At 34.7% G+C, this 21785-nt stretch overlaps 1 non-coding gene across 1 annotated transcript; it reads left to right on the forward strand.

Annotated features, from left to right (window-relative positions):
- Window positions 1–18974: 18974 nt before the first annotated feature.
- Trnag-gcc (transfer RNA glycine (anticodon GCC)) lies at window positions 18975–19045 on the forward strand. The gene has a single exon. It is a non-coding gene; the product is annotated as a tRNA-Gly (tRNA).
- Window positions 19046–21785: the final 2740 nt, after the last annotated feature.

The raw sequence follows: 21785 nt of genomic DNA on the forward strand, positions 1-21785 counted from the left end.
AGCTGAGGATGCTTTACATTTGAAGTTCTGTGGACTCTTCAGAGAGTATATAAAACCGCAAAAGCTTCAAGATGAGCAGTGACTGCTGCTTTCCTCCATTAATGCTGCTGCTGCTGCTGGTTTTTTTTTTGTTGCTGGTTGCTCCTACTGCTGTTGCTAGTTGGAGATATCTTGACTACAAAGATCAAACTTGCCCCAAGGAACGTGCCCCTAATCAGCAGAAAGTAGTGTAATGATATAAATGTCCCCTTCCTCTTCTAACTTTCTTTGTCTCCAACCTAGTAGTTGGGGCTTAGAAGGGATAGGAGTGGTGTAGGAAGGTAGAAAAAGGAACTCAATAAAGTAGCCAAAAAGTCTGGCTACACCCTTTAAACTATAAGATCATTCTTTTATATATATATGTTCCAAAATGACCAAAACTAGACCAAAGAAGAAAAACAAATACTTAAACGATATCAATCTTCCCTGTTTCCTTCATCTCTTTTCATATAGTATATCAACTCAAAATACATGATGTGAGAATACAGATATAATTAATGGTCAAACACTGTCTTAACTAAATTTAGCTTTATGGAATAGATTCAGACAACATGTAATCCTGCCACTCTTAATCATAAGAGAGAGTCATTCTATACATATTTATAAGGTATAAGCACAACTAATGACATATCATTACTTGCATAAAATTCCAGTCAAATCTTGAATCTATTGTAAAAGACTGATATAGAACAGTTATTACATTAAAGAGCAAGTCAACTACATTTATTTCTCAAAACAGAAACAACTCTGGTTAGTCACATATGCTTTTGTCACAGTTTTTAAAATAATTAACCAAGCACTAAAATACATTTTTCAGAACTTATTGTAGGGGCATTGGTAGTCACTTGACTTGGTGGTGTTATTTTATTCCAAAAAAGTACATATTTGTCGTGTTAATCAATATATCTCATCTCAGGTGTTACTTAGCAGAAAATGGTTGTTTGCATTATAGTACAGTATGTTTGAACTGATGTTTAAGAGCTGTAGTTTGTAAGGCACCAGCCCAGGACAATACAGGTGGTAAACTTCAAACCCCTACCCAGATCTAGCCAAAGGACAGGACATTCTCCACAGTTGAGTGGAGAGAGGGGTATGACTTTCACACAAACTCTGGTGCCTCATATTTGACCATATCCCCTGGATGGGGAGACCTGGTGGCACTCAGAGGAAGGACAGCAGGCTACCAAGAAGAGACTTGATACCCTATGAGCATATACAGGGGGAGGAAATCCCCCTCAGGAACAGTCATAGGGGAGGGGAATAAGGGGAAAATGGGAGGGAGGGAGGAATGGGAGGATACAAGGGATGAGATAACCATTGAGATGTAACAAGAATAAATTAATAAAAAATTTTTAAAAAAGAATAAAAGGATCGGAAGAGAAAAAAAAAAGAGCTGTAGTTTGTTCAACTTTTCAAGTAAACACTATTTCAATCACAGTTCCTCAATAACTGGCAATGTCTTAGAAAACTTTTCATTTATTTTAAAGGCATAGTTTTATTTTGCCACTATGTTACTATATGTATAACATGGGTTTTCCAAAACAAAGATGCATGCTATTGCTTTTTATTAAAGATAAATATCAATCACAAATCTTAGTCACTCAAGATTTTACAAAATCTTGTATTAAACTCAATAACATCCATCAATGAATGAACTAGTGTTGCTTGTATATTATAGAATCTTCAGGAGAGCAAAAGACATGAAACCAAAGAAAAGTTATAACATTAAACAACTATAAATTAAAGAGTTCTGAAGTGAAATAATAACAACACTGAGGAGTAAATGGTATGTGGTACTCAAGAACAAGACTTTTATCCTTAGCAAAATATTTGGAATCTATAAAATCAAAGCAATTAGACTCAAGTGATACTATCTAGCATAATTACTACTTGGCATGCAGAAACATAGATAAGTTAAATCTTTTATGATTTTCTTTTTTAATCTCAATAACTTTTTTCTTTCATTTTCAGTTGCCTTTTCCTCCCACCAAATCTTACCATATACACACCACTCCTTTTTCTTTTTACAGATTCTAGCCTGTTTTATTAAATGTTTATACATACATATATATTGTATATGATGTGCACTTATCATATATAATATATTCTTAAGTACGTAAATACAACCTGCTAAGTCTGTGTAATGTTGGTGGTAATTATGATTTCAGAACTAACCATTTGGGTATTGAATAAACAGTTGGTGTGTTCTTCCATGAGGAAGATTCTCTCACTCTCAGCATTCTTTCTTTAATTGCCTATAGTTCTTGGACTCAGGTTGAGTGCTCCTGAACTCCCCCATCCATGTTAGCTTGACCATCATTGTTGTCTTTGTTCAGTTAATGTTTAGGCAGTCTTGCTGATGAGACTTTACGGGTGTAACTTCTGACATTTCTAGGAGACACAATTTTACAGCAAATTCCTCGTTTCTCTGTCTCTTCATCTTCCCATACCCTCTTCCACAATGATCCTTGACCCTTAGATGCATGTGTTTTGTAGATTTATCCATTTGGACCAGTCCCCATAATGCTACATTTTGAATAGTTCTAGTTCTCTGTAATGGCTTTTATCTGTTGCAAATAGAAATTTCTTTGATGAAAGGTGAGGACTACACTTATCTCTCAGCATAAGGTTATATAATTAAAATGTAGTTAGGGATGATGCTGGCTTTGTAAAGTGGTGGCTGTAGGTTTTTCTCCTAGATTCATGGCTTCATTAGACCTTGATATTTGGCTAGGTTTCCAGTACAAGTCATGATTTCCCTTTTGTCAAGTGGTCCTTAAGTCTAACTAGAGAGCTGTTAACTACCACTAAGGCATGCATGCTACATTGTTGTGGCTCATAGATGTGAATGTTGGGTAAGACTGTTGGTTGTTCTGCTCCTTTGAAAGCTTGCATGGTGTCTTCTGAAATCATGAAAGCTATTTATCAGGGAGGAGGTTCTTGTCCTTCAGGGTAGACACAGTTATAATCCCAGCACTCAGGAGGCTGAGGCAGGAGGATTTCTGTGAATTTTAGACCAGGTCAAGCAGCACTGATACCCCACCTCATGCCATGATTCTTCATTTATGGTTTAAATAATTTATTTTATAAAAAGGAAAGGAAGAATATGAGCAAAGTAGGCTTACCTCAATAATTATCAAATTTAATATATATTTTAATATAGTAGAACTATTAGCCTTTGGTTTCTTCTAGACACTCAAAAATTATAACCTCAGGTCCAACAGAAATAATACTTGTACATATTTCTACATGTTCTTTACTTTCAGTAGTGTATTTTCCTATAACTTCACAGCAACCTGTATTGAATGTTTAATACCCTTGACTTTAGTGAAATATATGAATTGAAGAATTGAGTAATTTAATTAGCATCTTCCAGTCTCACAATTTAAAAAACCTGGAACCCAAGTCTGTTAATTTCTATCCCTCTGTGCTTTTTACTATTTCATTGCTTAGCCTCAAATGCTAATAATATTAATGGTAATTAAATCATCCAGAAGATCATATACTTGTCCTGCCTCACAATAATCACAAAATTTCAGTGATGTAATGGAAGCCAAATTTCTTATTTATTCTGCCTATTAAGCATAGATCATCAAAGAGCTCTGATTATTCAGTTATTCAATTGTCCATTCTGACAGATTATAGATCATTTTTATAATTGTATTATCTAGAACACAAGGACTCATGATAAACAGAGTAGAGAAGTAGAAAATAATATTAAAAATACTGTCTTCACCTTTTTATTATCTGGTCCAGAAGTGAGTGATGCAAATTGTTTTAATTTAAAGCTTATAGTCCAGAATATATAGCACAACTTCAACTAACTCTAAAGGGTGTGGGAAATATTGAAGAACACTATAGTAAGCAGTAAGATTTCTTTGCTATGTTAGGTAATACTCATTGAATACTTGATATGTACTAAAAACCATGTTGTGCCATTAGTTAATGCTCATTCTTGCCATGTACCCTAGATATGACAATTTTTACTGATTATAAAGTTGAGTTTGAGACTGACAGTTTAAACAAGGTTACACTGATATTGACAATGCTTATTTTAAAACTCATATTTTTGTGTTCGTAGAATCAACTCCACACTAATTTGTTTAAGTCCACATACACTTCATCTTTTATCTTAGTCAATTTTGACCCTTTATATCAATATGAGCTTTAATTCTCACCTACTCCTTCATATATTTGATGTCTATTTTAACCTCTACCTTCACTTTAGATGAGTGACATATTTTGAATGAGGTAAAGCAGAGGAATCAATGCTGAAAATTTTTCTTTTCTGTATCTTTCCTTCTTTTCCACAGTAGTACTCACTCATTTAGGAAGCTAGCAAAGGTGTTTATCTATTTGAATGTATATCATCTTGTTACATTATGTATCATGTTTGTCCTTATTAGCCATTCCCTGTATACAGAAAGATGCCTATTATATCATCACATCTCATAGAAAACACAATGATATTCTTAAAGATTCAGAATACTCCTGTTGCACGATGATGCCTCCTGCCTTAGTTTGCTTTCCATTGTTGTGATAACACCATGCCTAAAAGAATGTTGGGGAAGGAACATTTTATTTCACCTTACACATTACAATCTACCATGATGGGAAATCAAGGCAGGAACCTGAGGGCAGCACATGAAGCAGAAGCCATGGAAGAACACTGCTTCTCTTGTCTTGTTCAGCCTACTTTCTTTAGTATCCAGAACCACTTGCCTAGATGTAGTACAGCCCACAATGGGCTCTATCTTCACAAATAAATGATTAATCAAAAAATGCTTTACATACTTCCCGACAGGCCTATATTATGGAGGCATTTTTTTCAATTGATGTTCCCTCTTCTCATTTGACTCTAGTTTATAACAATAACAACAACAACAACAAAAATAGAACAGCTCATTTTTAAAGAATTTAAAATGAACTTTACTAAGTTAAACTGCACACGTAATATGTGGAGATAAAATTATAAAAGGCATTGCAAGTGCTCAGCTCATTTGCCATCTGTCTTTTGCCATATTGAAAATAGTGTCCATTTTCTCTGGGGGATGCATCATAAGTGCCATTTTTGAAGCCATGAGCAGCCTCCACCAGAAAAATAGACCTGTCTATGCTTTGATCTTGGACTTCCAAGCCTCCCACTGTGAGAATAAAATTTTTTTTCATAAGAGACTCATCTCTGATCATTGATCAAAGTAGCACAAGTGGACTACAACAACTAGTGTCTTATAGGCTCATTTAATATGGGGACCAAAACTTATTCCTTTGTTCAAGCAGTGAAGGGATGTAATTTAATGAATAATCATTTATTTATAATTACTCAAATAGTTAAAACAAAACTTAAATTTCCAGTCAAGATTAATTTAAAATAATCATTTAAAAATCTTTATTCTGTAAAGTTACTTTCAAACTCCCAAAATACTATTAATAGTTTCATTAGATAGGCAAAATACTTCCATTATATATTCATAACTCATAGCCTAGACAATTGAATGGGAAATAACTCAAACTCTAGAATAATTACATTATTAAACAATAGCTAAGAATGTTCTCTAAGCATGTGCAGACTGTCAAGACTATTAAGTAATAAAACATGTGTTAACTAGTTCATTAGAGCATATTTACATACAATAGTTTATTTGATAAGCATCAATTACTGTTACAATTTTTAAAAGGAAAGTTGTATTGGACTTCAAAACACGATAGTACTTTACTCTATAATCTTTTACCAGGTGATCTGCATGGCCATTTTTAACTCGCAAAGAACAAAACAATCATTCCATGCAATGCCCATGGATAATCTACAAAAAGCATTAAACATTTTAAACATTTTCCTTTTACTCTTACCACAGAACATTAGGTTTTCCCTCAGTTGTGTACATTTAGGCAAGTAGGGAAGAATATTCTTTTTTTTTAATTTTTTTATTAATTTATTCTTGTTACATCTCAATGGTTATCCCATCCCTTGTATCCTCCCATTCTTCCCTCCCTCCCATTTTCCCATTATTCCCCTCCCCTATGACTGTTCCTGAGGGGGATTTCCTCCCCCTGTATATGCTCATAGGATATCAAGTCTCTTCTTGGCAACCTGCTGTCCTTCCTCTGAGTGCCACCAGGTACTTATATCTGCATACTAGCCCAAGGGGCATGTCCCACGAAAGCCTTCACTTACCAGGAAACTGGGACAGAGGGGAGGACATCCTATTGGGGACTCTAAATGAGAGAAGCATGGGAGAATAGCAAAGTAGAAGGATCCAGAGGGTCCTAGAAACCTACAAGTAGAATATTATGATAGGCAGATTTGGGCCCAGGGGTCCCGCTCAAACTAAGGGAAGAATTATCTTAATTTTAACTTTTATGTTCTGAATTGAGATAAAAAAATCTTTCCTATGAACACTGCAGTTTTTCATGACATATATAAGTTACTATTTGATAAAAGCTATATAGACAAATATAATTTCTCTACAAACCTAATGTATGTTGATGTACATTACGTCATGAAACTAATATTTTCTATATCTAAGTGTTCATATACTGACATTTGCCTTAATTCTTATCTTTCCTTATTGTTCACTTAAAGAAAGCAAAAAAGAGAGCTGGAAAGATAGCTCAGTCATTAAAAGCTAGGCTCACAACCAAAATATAAGAAAGCAAAACAGTCTAGGAGCCAAGGTTACCTCTGCTAAATTCTACATGAACAAAAGAACATTTGAAGAGGCACTATTATTCTTTGGTATCTTCTGTGTACCAAACATGAGACTAGGTATTTTACACATATATTATTCCGTTGTGCTTAATCTAACACTGGAAAATAGATGTTCATCCATCACAAATTTTTAAAAAATTGGGGGTGGAATGTCAGTAAATTGTCCAAGGTCACACACCTGGCTAATAGCAGAGATAGGATTCATTCATGAGTTTCTCCAAGTCTAAAGCGCCTTTCTTTATTTTTCACTGTCTTGCAGAGATCACAGTCACCTGTCAGGGCAATGTTCAATTTATCTTGGTATGAATGCATGTTTTCCAGATGCTGAGAGCTATAGAATAGCATTGTTCTTTCTTTTCTTTTTAACTTACTTTTTCTAACAAAATAAGCTGTTCTCTTTTAATGTCTGCTCTGCTGACCTTGTTTGTGTCTCTTTGCTGAATACCTGTTCTTTTTTTTTTAATTTACCCTTTCTGTAAGGCTGAAATGGTTTTGATTGGATTTATCATATTCCAGAAATTTGGGACCTTTTGAGTGTTTACAAGGATAGCCTTTTCCCCTGGATTTGATTATCTTACTGACAGCAGCCGATATCCTCATGCATAGGAATGTATTTACTTATAGGCACATAAGTAATTCATTTATAAAATTGAATTATCTGACTAGGGAGATTGTGTGTTTTGATTGTGTAGCAGTCCTTCTGAAACTGACTTACAGTTGATAAAAGCCAGATGGAAAGCGGAAACAGTCCATTTCATGACTCTTTAAATGTTTAAGTTTGTTAACCCTTGCACTTCACATTTTTTGAAGTTCGGTGGCAGGGTGGAAACAATTTGTTGGTGAGTTATAATATGCAAAATATGAAACAAGTACTTAGAACCTTCTATTCCAGCATAAAGCCTTTTGGCTTTAGAAGAGTTTGTGGGACAACATAGAAATAGCTCATCTTTAAATTCTTTTTTCATTTTTATATGTTTTTCACCTAACATGTTTTTAACATGTATGTTATATTGTTAATACTTCATAGTTAAAATATGACTTTTAGAATATTAACATATTCACATTTTCATATGTTAATTGACTCAAGTACAGCACATAAGTGTATTTCTTTTTAATGTTTGTTATTATTTGAAATTAAACTTTAATTATGTCATTTTTCACATTCTCTCCATTTTCATTAAAATTCATAGACTCTGGCTTCTTTTTCTTTAATTGTTGTTAAATAAAATCTACGAATTCAGTATAAGATTGCTTTGGGTATATGATTTTCCAACCCTAGACAAAGAATTATAGGCAACTAAGGAATATTGAGTGCAGGATAAAAACAGTCCTCCCCATGGAAGTGAACACAAAATGATTACCCAATCAGTATATTTTTATATGCCATTTGTGTATGTGTTTGTATGATGCTTATATGTGAAATATGTTCATATGTTTATGAATATATATTTGTGTGTGTGGAAGCATGTGCATATTGAATCACACACGTGGATGTCAAAGGAAAACCTTGTTTGCCAGTTCCTCACTGTCTACCTTATTTGAGTCAGGGTCCATTTGGTATTTGATGTTGTGTGTGCCAGACTAGCTGGCCCATTTGCTTTTCAAGATTTTTGCACTGTCCATGTCCCATATTTTTATAGGAATGTGATGAGAGGCACATATCAATATGCCCAGCTTTATATAGGCTTGGGAGAATTTAACTCAGGTTCTCATGCTTGTACAATAAGCACTTCACCTATTGAGCTATATCCCTAGCTTGATATTTATGATTTTAAATAATAACTTAGATGCTATATAATGTCATAAACAGAGATTATAATAATCTATACAGCCAATTTCTGTAGTATGTGCTATTTTTATAAATATTCCTCAAGCTCATAAAAGTTCATATTAAAGTTTATATAACTTTTCCATGGTCATTTGAATTCAACACACATGTCTTCAGGCTTTATAATTTATCACTATGGCATATTGCTTCTTTGTTTATTAAAAAAAACTACTCAATCATGATGCTATTGTAAGCACCATACAAAGAAAGTATTCATTTCCTCTTTAATTTTAAGCACATCACTGCCATTGTCTCACTTTCTCCAGTACAAAATTATCATGAAAGATAGACTTTTCATGAATCACCACTTTAAATCACTTACCAAGATTTATAAAACAAATAGTATTGTATCTTCTATTCTACTTGTTTTCATCCTTTTCACCTATTCACTTCTAGAATACTACTGTTTGTGGATCCATTCATCTTCGGGCTGAAACTATGCTATATGCTACCTCTAAATACATTTTAGGGTATGACTGAGATATAATTCACAAACTCTCTCATTACTTTCATAATGAAGCCCTAACTACAAGGTATACCATTCAAGGTACTCAATAATCTACCTTCTAGGACCTTTCCCACTTTATTTTTCAGCTCTCACTTACATGTTCAATGTTCCACTCTAAAGGTGGTGTTCAAAATTCAAGATGTATGAGTGCTACTCTTCTTTGGTTTCCATGCACTTTTCAGTGGTATTCCTCTGTGTCGCAGTTGCCTTCCTTACAATTTCTGCCTATTGATATTCTAGTCAGACCTTCAAAAGATATGTCAAATTGTACTTCGTCTGTAACTTTGTTTTCAACTCTTTATATACGACTTGACTTTCTCCTCCTGATCATACATTATATTGGTTTCTTTTTTCCTTAGATACTCCCTGCCCTCTATTTTAATGCATATACATCTATACAGAATTAGCCAAGTCCTCACACTTCCTAGGTATTTTCTGTTTTTTGAAATAACTGAAAATGGCCTTTAACACCTATAAGGTTCTGTATCGAATGAGCTATAGGTTATATCATAGACAATTATAACACAAAGTTCAGTAGATTTGAACTATAAGTATCTGTAAATACAAATCTTCAGAGAAGTGAATTGTGTTCTAGAATAGCATGAATTATATGACAATCCTTTTAGGCTTATGGAACTTATGAGAGGTCCTGATATGTTTTATTCCTAAAATAAGAAACTTAGTGTTACTATGTAATTCTGCCAAAAACCCTTATTCTGGTGTGTTATGATAACTGTAAAATTAGAGGTAAAGTAGACTCAAATTCAGTGAAGCTTATACTGGAATGAAAGAGCACATATACTTTAAGTCTAAAATTTGCAGTAATTAACAATAGTAAACAATAATTGAAAAAACAACAATATGACAACATTTATATTTGAGATTTAGACTGACTGCATTTTGGGAATTTCATAAGAGTGTTGTGTTTACATCCTTTCCACCTACCTTCTCCCTTGGCTCCATACTCTCTTTCAAACAAAGCCCTCTTATTCTTTAGCTATTATCACACAGACACACACACACACACACACTCTCTCTCTCTCTCTCTCTCTCTCTCTCTCTCTCTCTCTCTCTCTCTCTCTCTCTCTCTGTCTCTCTCTCTCTCTCTCTCTCTCTCTCTCTCTCTCTCCCTCTCTCTCTCTCTCTCTCTCTCTCTCTCTCTCTCTCTCTCCCTCTCTCTCTCTCTCTCTCACACACACACACATACACTTTTTCTATTGAATGCATTTAGTGTTGTTTGTATGTTTATATTTTTAAGACTGAACACTTGCATAATCTATCAGGGAACTTATCCCAAAGAAAGCTTACTCTTCATCTCACAGCAGATATTAATTTTTAAACCTGTAACAAATTAATTGTAATTAAACTAGATTGTATATATTAATGTCTAACAAAAAGGTGACATACCAATACAAATTAGTTCCCAGAAAATTATTCAAAATATAACAATAACAGGTATTTTTACTATGTGCTTAGTTTTTTGTTTGTGTATTACTATCTCATCTAATTTTCAATAAACTGATATCATTATTGCTAAATTTCTCATTTACATAAAAGAAAACTGAAGTACAGAGAGTACCATCTAACTATATGTACTATCAGCATCCCAGAACAAATATCACTTTTACAGGGAAGTCTTCCATAATCATTCATTTTTGATTAAGTGTTTACAGTATTGGGCTTACAGTACCAGGTATTAATTCTCTCCTTGAAATGGTGCAGGCTTCAAATTAAATCTGGGAGTGCTTAGTTGCTCCTTGACAGTTATACCACTATTACAGCATCTTGACTACCAGGATGGTAGGTTTGGTAGTGTTTATAGGGTGCGCACCTGGGTAAGAATGTTGGTGTGTTTTCTTCCTCAGGACGCTGACACTTTGTGACATTATAAGAGCTAGTTTTCAGAAAGGTCTCCAATTCAGTTCCAGCTTGATTTCTTTATAGTTTGCAATCAAGGTAAGTCTTACCTTCTGAAATAAGTTCTTATTAAGTAGTTTTATTATGTAACCAAGAGGAATGGGAAGCACTTATATTCTTGGTGGCGCCAACTGAGGCATCCCTGTCCAACAAATCGTAAGGAGGTTTCTCACACCAATCATAGGGATTTGTTCATGAGAAGTTTGTTCCATTTGTAGTAAAAAACGTTTGTCCTCTAAGGAAAATGTGTCTGTTTACTGGGGAAAATTAAGCAATGTTGTACAGGATGGGTGTCTGTTAGTGATAGGAAACAGGACAAGGAAAGTGATGATGAAAAGGAAAGAGGACAAGAAAAATGATGATGAAAAGGGTCAGAGGAAGGATAAGCAGGCTACCAAGAAGAGACTTGATACCCTATGAGCATATACAGGGGGAGGAGGTCCCCCTCAGTCACAGACATAGGGGAGGGGAGTAAGGGGAAAATGGGAGGGAGGGAGGAATGGGAGGATACAAGGGCAGGGGTAACAATTGAGATGTAATATGAATAAATTAATAAAATATATTTTAAAAAGTAATTATGCCAAAGATGAAAGAGTCATCTTCCAAGTAAAAAACAAGGCATTATTTGTCCTCCTTTTATGGGAATAACTCATACTAATTGCTAAGAAATGTTCACTGAGGGAAAGACTATAAGTCAGTGTGATTTTTCCTACCCTGGTTTGTTAACATAAAGTAAAATTTAAGATCACAGTACTATTAATGTGGATTTCATTGGCAAAATGACTTTAATTTGGTACTAATAATAGTTTAGAACAAATTAAGGTGGAGAATCTGTCTTTATTGTCAGATTAATAATTATTTATATATGTCCTGAATCTCTTCATGCATATTTCGGAATATATTTGAAAGTGAAAGAGACTAGAATTCTTTTTTGTGGACATTCTTCTGAGGGTCACTAAAACAATGAGTAAAACAGATAAGTAAGTTATTGAAAAGTGCTCCCATGTTTAATAATGTTGGATAAAACAGACATTGATTTCTGGCACATTTTTGCAAATGACCTAAATCAGAACTTCCTAAAATAAATGATTTAATTTATTTTTACTTGAAACCTAATGCCAGCTGTCAAAAATTGAATTAAATAGTTTGATATCTTTTGTGAGTGCTTTATAATTTACAAAGTGCTTTCATGTATATTGACTTATTTAATTTAAATTAAAATGCTATATATTGCTGAAGCAGCAAAAATGTATAGTCTAAATTTTCAGTCACTGATATCCTTAATGCCAACCATTTAAGCAAGGGTTGACTTGCAAGGTATTATGTCCAAAATAAAAACATTGATATGATATTTTAAAATTATAAACAAACTTTATAGTTTGGACAGTATAGTAGGTATTAAACTAGGAGAGATATTTCCTTGTCCTCTGTGTGACTATGGAGATAAGTGTTAAGTAAAGTATAATGAACCAAGTTAAAAGCAGTGTTGAGCTAGGATTCATATCATCTGATCCTAATGGAGCTTCCACAAAGGCACACCAGGCTGCTAAAGTTATAGAACATTATCAGTCATTTTGTAAACAGAATTCTATGGCTTATTAGGTATATACTATGATTTCAGTCCTAAGTATAAAATTCCTTTTAATAATTTCTTAATAAAACAATGTAAATATAATGTAAAGTATTTTAAGTGCATACATTTACTGTACTTCCTCACCAGACTACTCAAACTATTATAACTTTGATAAAAAAAAACTTTAAAGTATATGAAAATCATCTCTAAAATCAGGAAGAATGAAATAAAAGTTACATTTTTATTTCAATCGTAAGTGCAAAATTCTACTAAAGTAGGAGAATATAAACATAGAGTAGCACACAAAATGAGGTAACTTAAAAGCTTGCTGACTTAATTTACATTATTAAAATTTCAATACACTAACTAATATCAAGTAGCAGTTTAGACAGAAAGGAAATGATCTGTCTATAGTGAGAACTGAAATGTATGCTGTTGGATGATATACATTTGTGTCTTCTCTCCTTAATGAGATCAACTACCATCTAGTCAGATTTTAAATAAATTGAGAAATATTCTAAAGGGCACGGGTACCAAAAAGAGAATTGTTAATCTAGGGAGAAAGGAGTGGCCTTATTCAGAGAAACTATAGATAAGCATGGAGATAAAATAAACAGTATCCTAAGTTCACACTGTGGTGACTATTAAAAAAGGCCCTTACTTAACTAGTGCCGTGGGTTCTGGTTTGAGTTTTGTAGTAGTTTATTGGGTAATCAGAATAAAAGACAATAAGAAATATGTTGACCAATGGTAGAGACTCTGACACTAGAGTATAAGACAATAAAAATTAAAAGTGTATGTCAGTAAATACTTACAGCAAAGGAGGAAAAAGAAGATTACAGAAGAGTATGTCTTCATGTGTGTCTAACTTGAGATTCTGTTGACCTTATAGATATTAGAGGTATGAGAGACCAAATCTTGAAAATCAAGTATTCCATAACAGATAAGACTCTAAAAGGAAAAAAAGAAAAGAAAAGAAAGAAAGACTTGTTTTCTGTCTATTGTCAATCCTCATTCCCAATGCATGCAAAACATGATAAGACTCATTTGAATAATACAGGTTATAAGAGCAAGTGCTTAGAATCACTTTTCCAGAGGAAAATGTCTTTTATTTGTCCATAGTATTAGTAAAGTGTCAAGATTATGTGAACTCACTGAGAAACTACCCTTAGAGATGGGATTTGGCCTTACCATCTTAGATCTAAGCATGTTTGTCTCAAAGTATCATCCAGAATCCCCTGTCTTGATTCATACCGGTCCCCTGACTCTGTGAGAAGGAAAATTAAGAAAATGAAATAGCCTGAGTCAAGGCAGTGTGCCTTAAGAACAGCTAAGGGATAAACTATTTGCAATAGAATTTACTACTGTTTATCCCACGATATAAAGCTGCCTACAAAGTAGTTAATGGGATGCTCATCCACTGAGAGGACAGAAAGAACTCACTGCTTAAAAAATAAAAATAAAAATAAATAAATCTTGGAGTGCAAGCTTGTACAACCACTTTGGAAATCATTCTAGTGCTTTCTCAGAAAATTGGGAATAGTGCTACCTCAAGACCCAGCTATTCCACTCCTGGGCATATATCCAAGGAAAGATGCTCCCTCATACAACAAGGACATTTGTTCACCCGTGTTCTTAGCAGCTGTATTACTAATAGCCAAAATCTGGAAACAACCTAGATGTCCCTCAGTTGAAGAATGGATAAGCAAACTGTGGTACATTTACACAATGGAATACTATTCAGCTATTAAAAATAAGGAAATATTGAAATTTGCAGGGAAACTGAGTTCTGGACAAATATTGGGACTTGCAGCTAGACTCTGGGAGAAGAGCTGTGAGTTAGGGGATGAAAGGGGGTGGTCAGGAGCTCCATAAGGAGACTAGCTAAGCTGGTGGATCTGGACTCAGGGGGGCTACACAAAGTGATGCGCCAACCAAGGACATGAAAAGCAGAGGACCTAGGCCTCCGGATCAGATGTAGCCAATGGACAGCTCATTATCTACACAGAGAGTAGGGGGGGATCAGGGGGCTGCCTCTGACAAGAATCATAGTACCCTTGATTTGATCACTGCCACTTAGCAGAGAGGCCCTGAGGGAACACAGAGGAAGGAGATGCAGGCCATCTACATGAGACCTGAAGGGTTGTAGTCAGAAGGTGAGGGAGGAGGACCCCACTGGTCAGAGGTCTAGGGGAGAGGAATAGAATGGAAAAGGGATGGAGGTTGGAAACAGAAAGATAAGAGCGAGGGGATTACGATCTTGATGTAATGATAATGATGATGATGATGATAATAATAATAATAAAACTAATTATTCAGATACTAACTCCAGCATCACAGTTTTAAAAGGGTTTCCTTAGTTGATTTCTTCTAGTAATATAAATATTAATTCTGTAGTATTTTGCTATTTATCTGCTGGTTTTCTTACACTCACTCAAAACCAAAAGCACAAATATGGTAGATGATAATCTGTACTATAAAAAATATAGAACATTTTGACTGTCTTGTGTTTGTAAGTACTAGTATTTTATTATATTATGTCATATGTATAGTCTAGATTCAACTTTTTTCTAATTAGATGGTAAAATTATTTGTTAATATTACTATGTCTCAAGTATTAGGAATGGAAATGTAATGAGACGAAACCACACAGGTACACATACTAAAATGCTGCCCACAATCGTGGCTTAATTTCAGTATCATAGTACCTATTTAGGACCTGTAGCTAGCAGAGTCAGACCCACTACAGTTATAACATAAATTCCTGATGTTCTCTTTCTTTCTTTAGTAGAAAGGATGAGAAGCATTTCAAAACTGTAACATAGACATTTAGTAGCACCAATTTTAAATTTTGTTAATAAAATTTAAAACAACATATACTAAGTACTACGCAAATAATTTTAAGAGAGCAACTATTGAGGACACTTATTAGCTAAACTGTTAAAGTTTGAAATAAATGTAGATTCACAAGGTGGTCTTGGAACAAGTACGCAGAGAGAAACCTGGGTTTTGGTTGGTTTGGACTGTTATAGAAAAGTGTGATAGAAAATTATACATTCAAGATTAACATGCCAGAAGATTTAATTCCTAGCAAAAGTCCCCTTTAGGCCTCAAAATAGGATATCCTTTTACTTTGTCTTTACCCAGGGACTAAAGACTCTAACATCGTCCTTCAATCATGGGAATAAAAATTTCAGCACACGATTTCTTGAAGAAAACAATCATTTAGTCATTAATACCCTATATGTCCTTACTTAGTGTCAATGTGGAACTATAGTAAAATAGAAACCTAGAAAATTGACAATGATACAACCTATTAGCCTTATTTTATTAGCTTTATATTTTCTCATTTACATGTGCATATGCATTTGTACACTTTTATGTATTTTTATAAAAATATTAACATAAGTTAAAACATGTTGTAGCTACCACAAGTTAATAGATTAATTTTACAATTTATATAAGATAGAGCTGTATTGTTCATTTATATGAAGTTTCTTAATACTTCACAATTGTTAATATTTTCTTCAAGCTTTATTTTGAAAATATTAAATATACTTAATCATTCAGTGTGTGAATTTTAAACATTAGTTTTTCTTTGTGTTTCCAAAATTTCATACATGAATATATTACTTGATCAAATCCACCCCCACTAAACTCCTACAACTCCTCCTATATCTTTCTATCATTTTTCTTGCCAACATCATGCACTCTTTTTAAAAAAACAAAAAACTCTTCATTCTAGTTACTGTTGCCACTAAGTATATAAGACATTGTTTAATATTTCTGTAAGTTATCATGTGAATTAATGATTTGTTCATTTCTTGCTGTGCTTTGTGACAAATGCTTGTGGTTTGATTCCTGTTGCTACTTACAGTTCTGGGACAGTTTGCTTATTCACTCACTGAAGTACAGTTCAGTAGATTCAGTTTAGTGTTGCCATAAACAAAGCTACTATGCATATTTTCATAAGGAGTGTGTGTGTATGACTGTGTGTATAGTATGCATATAAATTTCCACTTTCTTAAGTTATTTAAAGGTTTGTTCTTTAATCATAAAATTTCATTTTATTGCTGGAGGGTAATTCTGTGAATATAGAACTTAAATTTAACAGGTCTTTTATTTCACTTCTTCCATGATTTCATGTAGAAAAATTGCTTTTGTGTTATTCCTTGTTGCTTGCTTTCAACATACTTTTTTTCACCATTCTGAAGTTAGGTCTGGCATTCTCACATAGCTCTCTGGTTTTTATCTCATTGTGGCTATATTCAAATACTTTGAGTGTTTATGAACTTTACCAAATTCCAGGAATTTTCAGCTCTTAGTTCTTTAGATACCTCTTCAGTCCCACAGTCTTTATTGTCTGAGATCACACAGACATGAAGAATACCGTTTTTATTATATTCTCCATAATCACACCAGCACTACTTTTTTTGCACTTTTCTTTGACCAACCTATAAATTGTATTCAGATTATATTGGTTTCTCCTTACATACACTGATTTTTAGCCAATCATTTTATTTGACTACTAGCCATATATAATGAATTTTTACATCTTTAAATCCCTTTTTTTCATTTGTGTATTTCCCTTTAGTTGTTCAAATTGTTTTTTTTTCCTTTACTGAAATCTATTTTTCATTTATTTTAAATGTGTTTGAGTTCTTGTACAATACTATTATAATACATAGGGAGATCCAAGCTGGCGGAGCCTAACACACACCTTGTTTGATCAGCAGGACAGCAGTGACTATTCAGCAACCTAAGAACCGATTTGAGAACCACAAGACACCAGTACTGATGAACTCCAGGTGATAGGTGTCCAAATTGTGTGGAGCACGGTTGGATCCGGCCTCTGGCCACCCAGCAATACCACATAGTTACAGGTCCTCAAAGATATAATTGCACAGCTTCTGAGGGCCAAGTCGACAACCAAACTCTGCCAAAGCAGGGTAAGCAAGTCCTCAATAGTTCCTGCCTTGCAAATATGTCTGTCAGATATACTGGACCAAAGGCTAAAGATAAAATAGATAATATTTTCTTCAAGGTTGCCAAATACCTTTTAACTAAACATTATGTATATAAGTCTTACCTATTAGTTTTTATAATTTTTCATAATTGTACTTACTGTATATATTTTTTAAATGGCCCCTTTATTTTGACTGAAAAGGGGAATTGTTAGGGGATAGTCTAATGTATTTTGATGCTAATTTCTGCTTGCTGTCTCTGTGAACAACCTTTTAATTAATAAAAAGCCATCCCACCTGTTCAGGGCAGAGGAGCTAGAGGTGTGGCTAAGGGTCCCAAAAAGGAGAGAGATGAATTCTGGGAAAAAGAAGAAAGACCACCATGAGGAGGAAGAAAAAAGAACCAAGAAAGAAGAAGGCTGCCATCGGTTAGATGGAAGAGAAGCACATGGCTGGTGTGGATAGAAAATTAGGCCCATTTAACGAACATTAGCAAGTATTTGGGATTATGGATGGGAGGTAGCTTGATAGAAATTATTAGGAGCAGATGGCGTGGGATTGAGTCAGGGATCCCATGCCTGCACCGCTATGGAAAGTAGTTTAGAGAATTACTATCTGCCTTGCCCCAGGTTAACTAAGGCTATTTTAACATATAACAGGTGTCTGTGTCTTGATTGGTTGCTAGCTGGGCCTATGATAATACAGATAATACAGATAATTTAAAAACAATTCCTACTCCCTATGGTCAAGCCTCTTAATAGTACCACTCTCTGTAAGTCTGTGGGGGCCATTTTTATTCAAACCACCACAGCAATCTACCAAAATTTTCATTTCTTTAATCAATGTGGACGTTTCTCAAAAACTTGAAAATAGAACTTCCATTTCATCAGCTATACCACTGCTGGGTTATACCACATCCAAAGGACTCTAAAAGCCACCACAGAGGTATCTGCACATACAAGTTCATTGCTGTTCTGGGTAATAGATTCAGCTTAGATGTTCAGTAATTAATGACTAGATAATGAAAACATGGTACATATAAAAATGGAATTCTATCACATATTAAAAATAAATGAAATCATGAAAATTTAAAGTAAATGAATGGAACTGGAAAATATACAGAACGAGGTAACCCAAGCCAAGGAAGACAAATGTCATGAGTTTTGTATCATATGTTCATTCTTGCTTCAAAAATTGAGACCTCTGTGGTCTTAGGTCTTAGGTGGCTGTGAGGGGCGGGGAGAGGAGGCTGGAGGGAAGTGAGCGGTGGGGAAGAAGAGGGCGGGCCGGGAACAAGGCAGGGGCGGGGCAGTGGCTGGGCAGGGAAAGAGGGAAGGGGCAGGGAAATGCTTGGAGAATTCACTAGTAAGTAGCAAACATGAAACAATGTAACAATAGCTATAAAAGGCGAAAGACGGAGCTACAACTGTCAGGAAGCATTGGTGGTTCAGTGGAAGAATCCCCACCTGCCGTGTGGGAGACCCGGGTTCGATTCCCGGCCAATGCACACTTCCGCTTTTTTTTTTTTTCCGCTTTTTATTTTTAAAAATTAAAAATTCCTCTTTGTCGGCGGTTGTGGCACATGCCTTTAATCCCAGCACTGGAAAGGCAGTGGCAAGTGGATCGCCGTGATTTTGAGGCCAGCCTCGTCTACAAAGCGATTATAGGACAGGACAACCAAGGCTACACAGATAAATCCTGTCTCAAAGAACAAACAAAAAATTCCTCTTAAATTATGAAATTACAATTTGAGAAAGGAAGAAAGAAACAAGGGAAGAAGGAAAAGAAGAAGCAAATAAACAAAGAGCGTGGTCTGAAACTTGAGGAATTGACAAGTCCAAAGCTTTTGTAAGATATTTTATATAGCTGTAATAATATAAATGTATATGTAAAAATTAATTAAAAAGAAAAAACTTAAGAAAGAAAAACAAAGGCATAATAAATGTCAAAAATTTTATTACCAACCTTACAAAAATATATTTTCAATAAAAGAAAATGAATTTATAAAAGGGTCATGAAATCATAATAATATTTTACCTCCTTCTACGCTTTGTAATCAAGAATCATAGTTAAACTTAAAGAAATGCTCAACATCCTTAGTCATCAGAGAAATGCAAATCAAAATGACCCTGAGATTCCATCTTACACCCATCAGAATGGCCAAGATCAAAACCTCAAGTGATAGCACATGCTGGCGAGGATGTGGAGAAAGGGGAACACTCCTGCATTGCTGATGGGAGTGCAAACTTGTACAACCATTTTGGAAATCAATCTGGCGCTTTATCAGAATACTGGGAATAGGGCTACCTCAACACCCAGCTATTCCACTCCTTGGAGTATACTCAGAAGGTGCTCATAATAGCCATAATAGCTCATAATAGCTCATAATAGCCAGAACCTGGAAACAAAATAAATGTCCCTCAGTTGAAGAATGGATAAAGAAACTGTGGTACATTTACACTATGGAATACTACTCAGTTATTAAATACAAGGAAATCCTGAAATTTGTGGGCAAATAGATGGAACTCGAAATGTTCATACTGAGTGAGGTAACCCAGACCCAGAAAGACTCACATGGTATATACTCACTTATAAATTAGACATTAGCCCAACAGGGATGTCCCTGGAAAGTCTTCACTTACCAGGAGATTGGGATAGATGTGGGGACCTCCTATTGGGACACTAGGTGAGAGAAGTATGGGAGAATGGGGAAATAGAAGGATCCAGAGGGCCCTAGAAACCTACAAGAAGAATATCATGATGGGCGGATCTGGGCCAAGTGGGGTTTGCTCAAACTACTGCACCAACCAAGGACAATACATGCAGTAAATATTGAACCCCTACTCAGATCTAGCCAAGGGACAGAACATTCTCCACAGTCACATGGAGAGCAGGGACTGACTCTGACATGAACTCTGGTGCCCCCTATTTGACCACTGGGAGCTGATAACCTGCACTTATATTCACTTAGGTAATTAAGTTTTATTCCTTCTGAAGTCTCTGATGAGGTTGAAGATCAGATAGTTTACTTTTACAATTAAGCTTAGTTGTTTAGGGGTTAAGATGTTTTTAGGTCTAGATAGATATTTTAAGTTGATAAAGATGAGATATGATAGATATTGATTTACATTCAGAATTTTAGACTCACCAAGATAGGAAAGATGTTTTCTCCAATGTTGCCAAATACAAATAGCCAAAACACTATGAATGTAATACTTCCATAATTCCTGATTGTTTTGTGGTTGTTCTTGCTGTAGGTAGTTTATTTTATTTATATATAACAATATAAATGTATAAGTAAAAAAGAAATATAATTAAAATTCAAAAAATTTTTATAATAGATAAATTAAAACCATGTATGCCCAACCATTTTTATTATTTAGAATCTCTTTCGTCTTTTGTGTGTGTGTGTGTGTGTGTGTGTGTGTGGTTGTCCAAGCTCTTAGCTTTATGAATTTTTTCCATATACTTTGGATTTTTGTCTATATTGTTGTGAGACTGTAACTTGCTCAATATTTTCTATCATGGACTCATTTTGTTTAGGTATTTCCAACAATCTGGAGAGAAAGGGCAGAAATTTTCACCCATTGAATTCAAGTGACAGCATTCTATAAAATTTGTAGTGCTGGCTCAGGATCATTTCATTGCAAACTCACTTTCCCTGCCTACACCAAGGACAAAAATAGTAAAAAACAATGTGGTAAATATTTGCTATGTTTTCTTGGGACTTTAAGAGAGGAGGCTCAGTTTTTAACTGAGTAGTGATGACTCAAAAGCAGTGATGCTAGTTGAGAGGAATGGAGCAGAGGACCAACTAATCAGGTCCTTATCACTTTTTCAGACCCACATTGCATGGAGAATTAACTCTCTTAGCCAACTGCTTATACTGGAGTTTGTGAGGAAGCAGTGTGCCAATTAAACTGATGGTTATTGCTGTATTGTCATAGAGCAGTCGTTCTCAATATTTCCTAATGCTGTGACCCTTTATTATGGTTCCTTATCCTGTGGTGACCCCCAACCATAAAATTATTTTTGTTGTTACTTCATAACTGTAATTTTGCTACTGTTATGAATCATAATGTAAATATCTGTCTTTTACGATGGGCTTATGTGACCCCTGTGTAAGAGCCGTTTGAATCCCCAAGGGCTTCCAAACCCACAGTTTGAGAACCTCTGTTGTTGGGGCTCGCCTCCTTACTGAACCCCCTGAAACTGCTGTAATAAGTGAATGAGAGTGCTAATTGCTG

This window comes from Acomys russatus, chromosome X, assembly GCF_903995435.1.
Source record: "Acomys russatus chromosome X, mAcoRus1.1, whole genome shotgun sequence".
Lineage (NCBI taxonomy): Eukaryota > Metazoa > Chordata > Mammalia > Rodentia > Muridae > Acomys > Acomys russatus.